General features: G+C 32.9%; 1 long non-coding RNA gene across 1 annotated transcript; it reads right to left on the reverse strand.

Annotated features, from left to right (window-relative positions):
- Nucleotides 1-2460: 2460 nt before the first annotated feature.
- LOC106083488 (uncharacterized) lies at nucleotides 2461-5971 on the reverse strand. The gene is made up of 2 exons (XR_001220658.2): nucleotides 4844-5971; nucleotides 2461-3798 (listed from the first exon to the last, which is right to left on the reverse strand). It is a non-coding gene; the product is annotated as an uncharacterized LOC106083488 (long non-coding RNA).
- Between the last annotated feature and the right edge of the window lie 4501 nt (nucleotides 5972-10472).

Below are 10472 nucleotides of genomic sequence, written 5' to 3' on the forward strand. Positions count from 1 at the left end.
CGCAGATTACTTTATGTAAACCAAAAGTATTGTTAGCCTAATCAAATAAATTATTACAACGCAGATATTCCTAAATCTTGCATATATAACAGTGTTTTGTAACATTCAACGCTTTTCAACTCTTGATATTTTTAACGATTCTAAATGCCGTAAATTTGACGCGTAACCTTATATTTCATGTGTTCGTAGTTACATGCAACGTAGTTAATTTAACGCATATTTATTTTGTATATGTTTGTCATAACCTCTTCAAGAATTTATATTTTGGTCGCTCGCCTATTACGTTTAGAAACTTCGATTGGTATAATACGCATTTAAATACCTTTCTGAATGCAGACAAATTCATGATTTCATTCGTAGACAAAAAAAAATACTATGATGCTCTATTGTTTGTTAAATGTCATATAAAATTAGATATTGGCCCATTTAGGAACTCAGTACTAAATAACGCTTAACGGAGTGTTTTAATTTTCAACGGTTAAATTTTTGGCGGTTAATGCGGTTTAACTTTTAATACATTTTTTCGAATGTCGTTACTTTCTTAAAAATATAGTTTTCATATACGTCGCTTTCCTGTTTAGCATAGACACTTATAAATGAATATATTTATAACTTGTAAAATGTGCTTCTGAACGCAAATGTTGTTATTTAGTTAAAAAAAAATAAGACCTTGGTATTGAACGCATTTTAACATATTTTTGTGTAAGGTGTATAGCTGGACGCAGTGCTTAAATTTTCGACGGCTTATTTTTTATTCAAAACTTTACCAATAAATGTGATTTAACGCAGATTCTTTAACATATATTTTTAGTATTTACCTATTTGGTGTGTTCGCTCTCCTTTTAAGTTTAAACGCTTTGAATAATTTTATACGCACTTTTCTGAACGCAGACAAAAACAATTCAAATATGCTGCTCAATTGTTTGTGAAATGTGATATATAATTTGATATTGACCCTATTAACACATGACTACTAAATTACCCTAAACGGAGTGTTTAAATTTTCGACGCTTCGCTTTCGGCGATTAACGTAGCTTAACGCAGATTCGCATGTAATTATTTTTTCAAAAATATTCAGTAAATATTTGACGTTTTCCTATTTTGTTTATTTATAATTTTTCAAATGTGCTTCTGAAGGCAAATGTTGTTATTTAATGTTATTGATAAAAAATAATAATAACTGAGCAGTCAAAGCAGTTGAACATATTTTCGCAGTGTTTAAATTTTCGACGGCTTGCTGTTCATTCATTTCTTTAGCAATAAAAAAATTTTTAACTCCTATTCCTGAACATACATTTTTAGCATTACAAATTAAGGATACAGTGCTTTATTGCTTGTCAAATTTCATATATTATTGGTAATAACCCATTAAACTCTGAGTACTAAAAAACGCAAAACGGAGATTTTAAATATTCGACGGCTCGCATTGTATTCTAAAGCGATTAATGTTGTTTGACGCAGATTCGCATATGATTAATTTTTATATTTGACGCTTTCCTATTTTTATATTTAAAACTTTTCAATGTACTTCTGATTTCAGATATTTTATTTAATGTTAGTGATACAAAAACCAAATTAATAATCATAATACCCGATTATATTTTCGACGTCTTAAGTGTAACGTTGAACGCAGTGCTTAAATTTTCGACGGATTGTTTGGAAATAGAAACGCTTTTCAGTAAATATGGTTTAACGCAGAATCCTGTACACATATTTTTAGCTTAAATTTATACGCATTTAAATGTGCTTCTGAACGCAGATACTAATTTTTTTAACCTCATTTTCGTATTAGCCTCTATTTAGTTGTTAATCGTTTATGTAAATGTTGTAAACCCTTTTTCAAATAATAAACAGACTTGTTAGCTGTGATTCTGATCGCAGATTGTTATTTTTTGGATAAAATTTATTTTGAGTCAGTAACTCTTAAATGATTTTCATATGCATTACGTTAAAAATATTCTTGGTCATTAACGTAGATTTTAGAATTTGTCATTCTCATCAAACTTGGATTGCTTTTATAAATTTTATATAAATTCTGAACGCAGTTTTCTCTATTCGACATTTCATTATTAATAAATTATCTGACGTTTTTTTCTTATTTCGATATGTTGCTATAACCCTGACTTTTTTCGTATCATGTTAATTTTTTCTTAATTATTCAACTCCTTAATTGTTTAAAAAATTACGTTCCTTTTGCTATGTGTAATATATAAAATAGTAAATTTTACTCACTTTGTTCAGTAGCCTACGTTGAGAGAACGTAAATGGATTATTCATACGTGTCACTAACGTAACCCCTTTGTGGCTGGGATAACTGTAAGGTGAAGGGGGAGGAAGGTAGCTGTTGGCTCTTTGGCTGCAAAACCCATGTCCGATAAAAAAACGAGACATTTTGGGAGAGGCTAGCAGTTCAAAGCTTCTTGTTGGTGTTGTTTTGAAAGGAAAAACAATTGACAGAGATTTGGTTTTATAGAAAAATAAGGTTTCATCATATATTTATTATTTCTTCAAAAATCTTTTCTTCTTCATTTTTTTTTATGCGGTTTCTCTTTTTTAAGATTTTTTCTTTTGAAATAATTCTTTTGTTTTTTTTTTGTTTTGCTTCAGTATAATTTTTTGCTTTCTGTGAAATATTTTTTTCTTTCTTGGTTTTCAGAAAATGAAGAATGTATATAAAAAGTACGTATGAACTATAATAGATATACTGAGAAGAATGCTTAAAAGATAGTTGTAGAACAAACGTGTATGACGAAAAAATAGAACAGAATATCAATCAAAATCAGTTAAGGCTTATATGGTAATCTTAATACACTGTGGTATATGGTAGTAGTGGTGATGGTGTCAACTAAACGAACACATCATAATAATGATTTTGTTGGGTTGGATGTTTTCTTGTACCTCTCAACGGGGATTTATGTGCTTATCGATTAGTATAAAGAGTAGATGTATATAAAATCTCTAAAACACTTAACCCTTAACGTTGATGGGGATGGTGGTGATTCTATTTTTTTTATTCTTTTCGCTCTACATTTTTTTTTTAGATTTACAAAATATTCTTACATTGATGGGTGATAGATAACTCTAAGTATCTCAAGATTCTCTGAGCCCAGGGGGCGTTCTTTCTTAGAGTTTAGTTAGATAGATAGCTGTCAGTTGGACGTGGGTTTTTACAAGTCTTCTTTTGAGAATATGTGTGTTGTTTCTCTCTCTGTCTTAAAAACCTCATTTGATGTGCCTGACTTCATCTGAATCCTCTCTCATTTTTATCATTCTCGCTCTCTCGAACTTATTATGATCAATCTCGCGTGTGATTCATTCTCGTTCATCAAAATTCGCGCATACATCATCACACACTCACTCTCTCTCTCTCTCTCATCTATACCACACACAGCGCACACAATGCACTCTTCTAATATCTCATTCGTGATACATTCTCTGATTCAGATTCAAGAGGGTGTAGATGATTCGAGATTTTTCTGGCTAATAATTTTCAATTCGTTTCTCAAGAATAAACTCTTTCACATTCTTCGAGCTGTTTATCTTTCTGTTTCTAGAATACGTTTGTCTGTTTGTTTGCATGTATGTATGTACGATTTGGTTGAAGAATAAAATATACAATACATCATAACAACAACCTCGCTCTGTTTAAGCCTCTACAGATGTGATGATTTTGATAATTGTTGATATTTCATTTCGAATTAAATGTCGAGAGAATTGCACGAGATTTTTGCAAATTTAGCATAAAATTATGACAAATTTACTCACGCAGCCGCCCAATACAATACACATACAATTTCGCTAAATGGTTTAAAAAAAGAAAGGCATTTTATAAGTTTTACAAGGAAAAAGATTAAGACAAGTAGAAATTTTGCTATAGTTATATATATGTATATGCAATTAATTATTACTAATAAATGTGATTAATCAGCTTAACGATGAAACGTCAACAAAAAATATACAAGAACCAACTATTTCTACAGAGGACGGGAGGTGGTACTCTGCATCATAGAGGTAGGGGGTGACAGAATTTTGCCCACACACAAGGCATTTTTTTTAACTAAACGAAAATGGGCGTCGTGAAAATCTTTCTTTCTCTTTTTAACGTACGAGTACATTCGTGCGCAAATTGTTATACATTTCTGTTATACTTTCCGAGTATACATGTTTACCAAATCTGGTGAAAAAGAAATACAGCTCTACCATTGAAGGAGTAGGGGGTAGAGCGCGAATGTGGGGCCACCAATGGTTGAAAACACATGTAGAGAAAGTAGCAATAATAAGACGCAAAATGATGGCCTTGTTTGGCTACAGAAAAAAACAAGGCTTGAAATTTTCTGTACACCAAGTGTGGGGGAAAAATATGAAACGTATATACATACTTGAGAGGAATTTTCTGGATATTCGTTTAATGGTATACATATATTGCTTATGAAAATAAGTATGTACAAAGGTAGCCTATTTAATTTTAAGCATACACACACTCTTGGTGTACGAATATGTATATTAGAAATCTTTTCGACAAATTCCTGTGGAATTGCCATTGGAAAATAATTTTTTTGTGAATTATAGAAAAAACTGCCTATTGGATTAGTCATAACTAAGTAAAGCTGTTTCACTTTAAACATTTCACAATCTTGGTATTGTCAAGAAACAAACACACTGCTATTTGGGGTAGAAATTAGTTTTAACACAATTTGGCCATAAAACGAAACCTTGAAAATTTTGCGCAGTTATGGAAATAGGTTTTTTCCAGACATGGAACTACATATATATGAGAAACTATTTTTTGTGTGCAAGATATTTTTTTTTTTTTTCAATATTAATATATTTAAAAAATGCTTACGGCTTTTAGAAGCAAGGCTTCAAGTGACGTTGACAAACAACACCAGAGCAGTCAGTTTAAGTTGATGCTAACCAGACCCAGAACTTTAGTTGAAAACTCTTCATTCTCACTCGCATTGAGGGGGCAACACTCAGAAACCAATCTTCATAAATTGCTTCCTGCCTAGAGCTCTCACAGCTTGACGGGTGGATTAATCATGTAGCCATTTTCTTTCAGATTCCCAGTTTCACATGGAATACCGCAAATTTTCTCCTCACTATTTCGGCCTACTGCCGGAACAATAGTATTCTCCTGATCTAGCAACAAGATTTGAACGCCTCTTGATTACAGTCATTTTTAGGCAAACACCAAACTCTCTCATTCACACAAGAACACTCTTTTTCACAATCACACAAAAATATTCCACTTCTTTAGCCTCCCTGAGGCGTGTTATAGGTACAAGTTTAAGAAAACCACTGATGCCAGAGCAAGCAAAGCAGGCCTATTTATACCCCAGAAAGTGCCCGTATATATGTTTGTGTGTTCTTGGAAGGCAAAGAAATTTTCCATTAACCTTTTCTAGCACATTCGAATGCTAGCGAATGGGGTTGCTTTAGTTTGAAACATGCGCATAGCGTTATCTCTTTCGTTATGTCGGGAAACTGTTATAACAACCAAAACGATGTAGAGAGGAGCGGGAGAAGGCAGATGGTAGCTGTTTTTAATTTTGCTTTGCTGTCGAAATGGGCAAAAATTTTCCATTCCATTAGAAAAACAACTGCATCATTACACCACAATGCGAAATTATTCTGGAATGTGTAAAGTGAGGGGACAGCCAATAAAAAGGGAATTGACTATAGATACCTGGAAATTAAAAAAAAAAAATATTTAACTAGTACTTTTGGTTTAGTAATGTATGTGTCGAAAGAGTGAAGAAGTTGTCGGTATCGTTGTTAGTTCTAGCAATGCCACAAAAAAAGCATTTATGACTCAGTGAGGGACCAAGCATCTTAATGGCGTAATATTTGAAATCAATTTAAAATAATTGTATTGTGGACTTTAAGAATAGTAGGAACCAAAAATAAGATATTTTATTTAATTAACTGCACAAAGCAGTTACATTCGGTTGAAAAAAAGTAGCTGGAAAAATAAAAACAAACACAGGAAATTGCCAGATTTTTCGATTATGCGAAAAAATGTCATCTCACACAAACTTGTGCAAAGGAAAGAGAGAAAGCTAGCAGTGTTGTGTCACTTGGCCATATAGACATTATAACAGTTTTTTCAACAAGAGATGCCATCCAGTTACCAACGGGCAATTTTGAAGGGAAAGTGGGGTGGGTTAAGTAGCTCAATATCAACCCCCTTCTTTTCCAGCCATCTGTGGGTTGTAAGGCACAAAGAAAACGAAATTTCTAGCAATTTTCGTAACGAGAATGGAAAACGAAACACCCAAACACGTACTGGAAAACAGGAAGTTGACTCCAAATGCAGGAGATTCGTAACGAAGCTTCGAGAATGTCCCAGTGATGAAGGTCAATAGAGATTAAATTAAACATTTACATTATCTTTCAATTAAAATGCACAACAATAACATAAAATAGGAAAGCTTGCAAGTTAAAAAAAAAAAAAAACAATTGCATATTTTACTCTCAAGATTACTTCAGGACGTCCTGAAAATATAATTTGTACCCCATAATCAACTTTACGAGCCCAATTTATAATTTTTTATAAATTTATAAAATTTTTGGAAGATATTTACAAATTATTAATAGAGAAATTGCAAAGGGAAGTGCACAACTTGTCATTAAAGTCCGAATTCATTTGAAGAAGGGAAACATTATTTAAGGACATTATTCAGCCGGGAATGTTGAAATCCAAACAAAGTCCATTGTCCTAAAGACAAAAGTCTCAACTGCCAACTACTTATATCCACAAAATAATCTCAGAAAGTCAGATTACTAAATTGGTCTACATAGCAGCAACGTCGCAAAGTGGATCTATGCAACAATCCTCGAAAGAGGCAGAAGAGGGGTTAATTTATTTCCTTATTCTTATTTTGATTAATAGGAATTGAAAACAAATAGGCAAAGTCAAAACTACACCACATTCCTAGAAGGCCACCGCCTCCGCCTATGACGCTGAACGCCTGGGTTCGAATCCTGCATCATAAAAAATTTTCAGTAATGGTTATCCCCTCCTAAATCTGGCGACATTTGTGAGGTAGTATGCATGAAAAATGTTTACGCTATTGCCCATTTGCGATTTCCAACGACCTACATCAATAAGAATTATCTGAGCAAAATTTTACGCGGTTATGTTTGTTCGATCGACCGCCATCGTGATATCTACAGACGGACAGACATGACTACATCGATTTAGTATGCCAAGACGATCAAGAATTTATATATTGTACTTTAAAGCTTCAAAAATCAATATTTCGAGGTGTTACAAACGAGTTGACTAGATTAGTATACATCCCATTGTATGGTGATGGGTATAACAAATTGGATTAGGATTGCGTGGTACTAACGATTATATGATTTTATTTTCGAAGTACACTTTTTGTTTAATTCCCTGTTTTAGGAAAATATCTCTTGTTTTAATGGCTGTATTTCAATTTGTACATCTCTCCAGCAAAAATCCTTAAAAAATAACTTTAATCGCCAATCTTTGCGACATTCCCCCGAAGGAGTTTAATAAAACTTACAAAAGTCTAAGAAAAAGGAAACTATTTGTAAGAAAATGAAAAACATAGAAATATAGCAAATAGTTAAACTCGGACCTATTTGATCGCAAAGCCGCTTATAAATGAAAACGAAGTATGTAAGAGTTTTTGTTTGTTTTTCCATCTACATGGATTAGTGAGGATGTTATCTCCACTTTTACTTCTGGTTTTAAATATTTGACTGAAATTATTATCAAGCCAAAACATTTTGGAGGGTTGTTTTTACCTCGCATGATGCATGCGATTCTAATACAACAGGAAGTAACAAAGACAAATCCAATGTCACATCTGTCTTTTTATACCCTCCACGATAGGATGGGGGTATACAAACTTTGTCACTTCATTTGTAACTCAACGAAATATTGGCCTAAGACCCCATAAGGTATACAATATATTCTTAATCTTCTTGACATCTAGCCATGTCCGTCCGTCCGTCTGTCGAAAGCAAGCTAAAGCTAATAAAATATATTTCATACAATTGGATATTGTCCGGTTGCAGACCATAGGGTAATCTGTTTCTAGGAAACCAGTCAAATGCTATTACAAAGCAAAAAACGCATTTTTCTACCTAACTTCAAAAAACAAGGGTTCTTTATTTTCTATTTGTAATAGAAACAGATCACCCTATGGTCTGCAGGATATTGCAGGACAATATCCGATTGTATGAATTATTTCAAGACCAAAAAAATCCAGGGCAAAACATGAAAATATATTTTATATTTGGCTAAATCCTGATCGAAATAAATGATTTTTTGTGATGTGCATGTCAACACAAGGGAGATTTTATGCTTTTAGATCAATTCATAAATTAATATTCAATTATACATATGTAGCTTTCAATTAGTTTGTCCAACTGCTCGATTATTGTTACCTACATTAGTTATCAATCGGTCTAATAAGTCGACAAATATTTGCCATTTATTTTTTTTTTATTTGCTCCAGTCATGCTTGTATTTTTAACAAATACCACAAAACAACAAAAATTACATGTTGTTGTAATTGTTGTTTTTCATAATGCAGATGCCACGAGAATGTTCAAGAGTGTACATACACACATGTGTGCATACAAACGTATGACGACTGGCTGTCTGCTGTTCTAACCGTTTACGTTTTTCGATTCACGTACTCGTATAACAGAACTGGTACTCATGATGACAATGGTTGACCTTTTTGCGCTTACGAAAGAGAGATAGAAAGTTGGATGTTAGTGTATAACAAGTATAACAATCGAATAGTTAGTCTATCATATAACACATTGGCTGCATATGTTGCCAGAATGAGGGCTTTCAGTGTTGCCATAAAAAGATTTTTTTGTAATGAATACCATAGACAAAGGACATCTATAGACCATAGACAAAGGAAATCTATAGACCATAGACAAAGGAAAGGTATAGACTTTGAAACTCAAAATGTTAATAAAATAACTCAAAAGATCTCCGTTCCATGTCGCCCGGGTTCCATGCTCACTCACATATAAACGGCAGAGAATTTGACATTTATTCCATCAGTTAGAGCTTTTTTAAACATATTGTTATGAGTCTACAGATTTCATTTGTCCATGCCATAGACTCATAACTGATATGTTCAAAAAAGCTTTAATAGATAGGAGGAATGTCAAATTCTCCGTCCTTTACATGTGAGTGCGCAAGGAACCCGGGCGACATGGAACGGAAAAATGTTGAGTTATTTTATTAAAATTTTGAGTTTCAATGTCTATAAATTTCCTTTGTCTATGGTATGTATGAGGAGGTTTGAGCACATTTTCAATTGATTTTCAGTCCAATGAACTTTACAAGAGAAACTTATGAGGAGGCCACAGCTGCGCAGAGGTTTGTTTGTCTGCTTATGACGCTGAACGCCTGGATTCGAATCCGGGCGACAACATCAGAAAAAAAATTATCCCCTCTTAATGCTGGCGAAAATTGTGGATTACTATACCATGTAAAAACTTCTGGGGCGCACTGTGACACTTTTTCTGGGGTCTGTTTTCTGACTATCTTCCAATATAGTTTTTGAATTGGCAATAATAGACATTTGGTGCATTATGACGACAGGTCATTCGACGATACGTAACTAACTACAAAGCCAGGATAGAGTAATTAATTACTGCAAGGTCCTAGGATTATTCCTTATCCCTTTAAGACCTGAAAAAAACTTCCACCGATTTGTATGAAACTTTCAGCAGGTGCTTATTTTTGTGCCATAGTTATGTGAAGAATAAATAAAAAAAGAAAATTATCCCTGGATTCTATCCAGTCTAACAAAATCGAAGCTTTCGGTTTTTACATGTAAATAAATATTTGGAGTATTTATGACATATTAAAGTCATATAGCACGATCGTGAGCGGGGGGCCTGAAAGGGATATTGTAATTAACCAATCATGTATGGATACGAATGAATAATTAATTATTTAAACAAGTTTCATACAATTTTTTTTTTGAAGGCGTAATCTCCATATTTTAATAAAATAAAATTTATTTGTTGAGAAAATTTTTACGAAAATTTATTTATAAAAGCCAATTTGGTCCAAATTTTACTATTTTTTAATACGAGTTTCTACACTGATAGAAACATGACGGTACTATTCCAATACCGCCTGGTATTATTTTGTTCTCTCATTGGCAAAGATTTTTAATACCATTTGGTATCAATTCAATACCAGACAAAGGAGGCTATTAAGAGTTGACGGCTTCACATTTGTATTCCATCGAGCTAGCAGTGTTGTTCTGCTTTGTACTTAAAATATATGACACAATTATAAAATATATGTTAAACAAATAAATAAAATGTTTTAATACTATTTGAGTGCGTAAAAACTTTTTCAAATACTCGAAAGCGGCAAAAATGGAAATATTGGGTTGCCAAAATGTAATTGCGGATTTTTCATATAGTCGGCGTTGACAAATTTTTTCACAGCTTTT

This window comes from Stomoxys calcitrans, chromosome 2, assembly GCF_963082655.1.
Source record: "Stomoxys calcitrans chromosome 2, idStoCalc2.1, whole genome shotgun sequence".
Lineage (NCBI taxonomy): Eukaryota > Metazoa > Arthropoda > Insecta > Diptera > Muscidae > Stomoxys > Stomoxys calcitrans.